Here is a 5,000-nt window from a genome sequence, read left to right as displayed (position 1 = left end):
TATAGACCCAGTCTCACATAGTACCATTACAACCTCAAATCATACACATAAACACACAAAGACATACTCAGAGGCTCTGATCAAAAATCTACCAAAACAGCAGAGGCCACCAAAGCAGACACCCAAACAACCACCACCTCAGAACACAACACCTGCAACACATAGACCTCACAGTCAGAGTGTCAAACAGTCACAGCCCTTAAGGCCAAACACAATGCCAGACACACTAGTCATTGGTGACTCCATAGTCAGACACACTGGCGTCCGCTCACCAGACTGAGTAAGGAGAAGGTCACAGTAAGCTGCCTGTCGGGCGCTAGAATCCGCCACATAACGCAAGCACTCAGGTCTCTCAACAGCAGGTACAAATATGACTCAGTCATTGTCCACGCTGGTGTAAACGACCTGAGACGTACCTCCTTGGACTACATGAAAAGAGACATTGAGGAGCTCTCTGATTATGTAGCCCAGGCAGGTATGACCCTGACCTTGAGCAGTATCCTACCTTCACCAAGAATGATGCCACAATACAGAGATAAGATGATCAGCTTTAACAATTGGCTTAAACACTGGTGTCATTCAAAGGGGATCCAGTGTCTGTCTGCCTGGGATGACATGCTGGACAAGCCACGCTGCTTCAAGGGACGGCTTGCACATGTCACCCTGGGATTCCGGATATTGGCAAAGGCTCTTGCCACCCCCATAGTGCCTTTTTAGGCAAGGCTCAAATTCTAAACCTACCACCCTAGAACACAAAAAGGAAAAAACTAAGGGTAATGCTGCTCAATGCCAGAAGTCTAAATCTCAAAATGCACGCACTCGAGGCCCTTCTCAGTATGGAGAACATCGATGTCTGTGCTGTGACAGAAACCTGGTTCAAGGCTCCTGAGAGCACCCCAGCGCTATCAGGTTTTACCTCATATCATGCGTTCCGGCCCTAAAATCCGGACAATACCAAGAAAGGAGGGGGGTATCCATATTCATCAAGGACACCCACACCTCAAGACTGGTGGCAACGCACGATGCATCGGAGACCATCCAGGTGCAATTAACCATAGGCAAGACTGCTCTGCAAATTGTAGCATGTTACAGGCCACCCTCACAAACTCAGGAACCTCACATGGCCTTCCTGAAAACACTAGAGGGATAAATGTATCACCAAACACCATCATACTAGGTGACTTCAATTACCCTAATATAGACTGGGAACACTACTCAAGCCCAAACACCCTAGCCCAAAAGTTCCTGGAATTCATAAACTCAAATGCCATGGAACAACTAGTCACCATCCCCACAAGAGGAGATAACATACTTGATCTCATCATCACGAACATGGGAGCACAATGTTCAACACCGGAGGTGTACCCCTCACTGGTGAGATCAGACCACAAACTAATCTCGCTGGAGGTCCTCATCCCACCCCACCTGAAATAAAAAGACCACAGTAAAGAACTTCTCAAAAGCCGACTTCACACTTCTAAAGACTAGTGTGGTCTCCTTTAAGGCCCCCGAGCCAGCGGAAAACAGTACTCAAGCCACTGAATCACTTACAAATGCCTTCTACCAGCACCTGCAGGACTGCATGGATAAGGCAATCCCAAGCAAAACAAAGACTCTTTGTACCAAAGGCAAGCGTCCAGTCTGGTGGACCCCAGCCATAAACAAACTCTACAACAAAAGGAGGAAGCTACTACAAGATAGAGCAAAATCCTTAAAAGGTAAGACACCCTTGATCACTATAAGTAAAAACTAAGAGCTCTCATAAAATCATCCAAAGCAAATTTCGAGAGAAAAATAGCTAAAGACTCAAAAGACAATCATAAGGCCTTCTTTAGCTATGTTAGAAACCTGGGAGGAAACTCCCAGATATGCTCAGAGCTAGTTCAAAATGATGTGAAGATTACTGATCCTACAGACATTGCCAACATACTGGCTGACAGGTTCAGTGCAAACTTCTCCCCTCCCCAAAAGGAGAGATATCTATACCAAAGCGATTGCAGCCCCCAAACATCTCCAGCGCCCAAGTGAGAACTGCTCTCTCCAAAGCAAAAACACAGCATCCATGGGACCTGATGGTGTCCCCGGCTGTGTGCTCCATGAACTCAATGAGGAATTAAACCCACAGCTAGGACAGCTGTTTAATCAAAGTCTTACCTCTGGATACGTACCCACGGAGTGGCGCACTGCAACTGTGGTACCACTTCACAAAGGCGGTGCCTCCACCGACCCTGGAAATTACCGGCCCATTAGCTTGACAAGCCTTATCTGCAAAGCCATGGGGAGGATCATAATGGACCTCATAAATAAAGACATAGGGAATTTGCAGACTTTGGATCCAACCCAGTTTGGCTTTGTCAAAGGCAGATCATGCCTTTTAAACTTGGTTGACTTTTTCGAAACAGTCACCAAAGCCATTGATGAGGGAAAGGCAGTCCATACAGCCTACCTCGATCTGGCTAAGGCCTTCGATACAATACCCCACTCGGGTATCATTGAAAAACTCATCAGCTTAAATGTCAACCCATACATCACAAGATGGGTTGCAAACTGGCTGAGTGACAGAACCCACAGGGTCAGAGTTGCTGGCGCCATGTCAGACTCAAAGCCTGTCACAAGTGGTGTCCCACAGGGCTCAGTTCTGGGCCCACTCTTGTTTGGCATCTACTTTTCCAAAGTACAAGCAAACACAGGAGGGTTATGGCTGACAAAGTTTGCAGATGACTGCAAACTGGGCCATAGTAGAAAACACATCTGACACAGATATCCTTCAGAAGGGTCTCACAGAAACGGATAACTGGTGCCAGAGCCACGGCCTAAAGTTAAATGCCAAAAAATGCATAGTCATACCCTTCGGGAAAAACAAGGTTACCCCTAGCTACCAAATAGGTGGCAATCCACTGAGCACAGAAGAAGTCATCAGGGACCTGGGGACCCAGGTTGATAGTAGTCTGTCATTCGACACCCATGTAGCTAAAGTAGTTAGGAAGACCTTCTACATTGCCCACCTTATCATGAAGGGATTCTCATCTAGATCAAGGGAGGTCATAGTCTCCCTTTACTCATCACTCATCAGACCAATGATTGAGTACAATGCCCCATTCGGAATGTATCTGACCCGACACTTGCAGCAGCTGGAGAGGCCACAAAAGTTCCTCACCAAAGGGATAAAGGGTCTCAAAAATCTGTCCTATGCTGCCCGACTGAAAGAACTCCAGCTCTATTCAGTTGCTTACCGCTTGCTCAGAGGTGACCTTTGCCTAACATACAAGGCCATGTCAAACCCAGATTTGATGAATATGCTTCACCTCAAAAATCTAGATCCATCAGAGCCACAAGGGCGGGAGACTTAAACCTTGACACAGCTATTAATAGGACGTGCTGGAGGGATAGATTCATCACCCAAAGACTCCCTATGCTGTGGAACAAAATCCCGGTACATGTGAGGCAGAGCACCTCGCTGGCCTTGTTCAAGAGAAATCTTGACCAATGGATGGGAGATCGCAGATATACCCCAGGGATTACCTCAGTGTCACTGCTCGACAGAGGCACAGCAAAATAATGGGTATAGTTCCCCATACTAAAGGGGTGGTGTAAGCCACAAAACGATGGGCTAGGCTTGTAAATGCCCTCGGGCAGATAGCCTAGTATGAACCTATGAACCTATGAACCTATTTAAGGTGGATACTTCTGTTATTTTTTTCATACTCACTTGCATCATCTGATAACTTTAAGTCACAGCTTGAATTTACATATATTCAGTATCAACAAAATGCACTGTGTAATGGTAGGACCTACCCTGTTACACATTACATCATAAGTATTATGTAACACTGCATATAGCAATATACTGACTACACCTTTGCATGTCCATTAACTATATACTGTTGTTAATACTTTTTTAGCACACTAGAAGCTTGCAATAGAAGATTATGCCTGTCCTGTAGCAGTTCTGGGAAATGTGTTTTAAAATCAGTAAACAAAATGTGAGAATGTATCATTACTACCAACATAATTTCTCAATGTACCTAATAAATACCAAAACTATACCTTTTTCAGTTTCAGATTTTTATTACACCAAAGGTAACTTCTGAATACAAACCTTGGTGATATATATATATATATATATATACTGTAGTTTATCATTATTTGGGATGGTTGACTGTAATATGACTTGCATACATCAGTTTGTAAGTCAGAAGGTACACTAATGTAGCATGTCTGACATCTAACAAATATGCACAACATTAAACACTTGAGTACGTACAGCAACTGCCAACTCACAAGTCATGGTGCGACTTCAAAAACTGTAAGCATTCCTCAGACTTATCAAAATGTCAGCATTGTGAAGATAACATTTAATAAATACATCATGGTTAAATCAACTATTTGGGTTTCTATACTGTCACAATAAAAAGTAGAACTAAAAAGAAAACGGACTCCTTGCACCAGCAAACACCAAGGCAATGAAAAACCTTAACGCAATTTTATTCAAATAATCAGCGTTTTCGCCACCAACAAGTGTAGCTTCTTCAGAGATGAGTGTAAAAATTGGGTTTATTTTTACACTCATCTCTGAAGAAGCTACACTTGTTGGTGGCGAAAACGCTGATTATTTGAATAAAATTGCGTTAAGATTTTTCATTGCCTTGGTGTTTGCTGGTGCAAGGAGTCCGTTTTCTTTTTAGTTCTACAATAAAAAGTACACATTAAACAACTGCAGGCTATAACCGAAGATTAAACCCTACCGTGCATCTTGTCACAAATATTATGTAAAGCTGCATAAAACAGTATGCTAATTTCCCTCTTGCACATCCTTTAGCTATTTCACACTCTTAAACATTAGTCACAGCTATACAATTACTGTTTATAACTGCTCAGTCAACTGGTATAGAGGGATAAAACCATTACAATCCTTATCTGACTAGTTGCCAGGAGGTCACCTTTTGGCACTGACAAGAGAGAAGAAAAGAAAGACAAGGATCTCCATATTCACCTTTGTT

At 43.5% G+C, this 5,000-nt stretch overlaps 1 long non-coding RNA gene across 1 annotated transcript in view; it reads right to left on the bottom strand.

Moving 5' to 3' along the window:
• LOC122794038 overlaps positions 1-5,000 on the bottom strand; it is a 63,126-nt gene that overhangs the window by 10,191 nt on the left and 47,935 nt on the right. The window contains exon 2 of the long non-coding RNA XR_006363609.1: positions 4,994-5,000. This exon is cut by the window's right edge and continues 169 nt beyond it. This is a non-coding gene — a long non-coding RNA (uncharacterized LOC122794038). The remainder of the gene's footprint in view (positions 1-4,993) is intronic.

The sequence above is a fragment of the Protopterus annectens genome, chromosome 2.part1 (assembly GCF_019279795.1).
Source record: "Protopterus annectens isolate FY-2018-M chromosome 2.part1, PAN1.0, whole genome shotgun sequence".
NCBI classification, from domain to species: domain Eukaryota; kingdom Metazoa; phylum Chordata; order Ceratodontiformes; family Protopteridae; genus Protopterus; species Protopterus annectens.
Note: the sequence above shows the minus strand (reverse complement) of the source record. Positions and strands in the feature narration are given on the sequence as shown.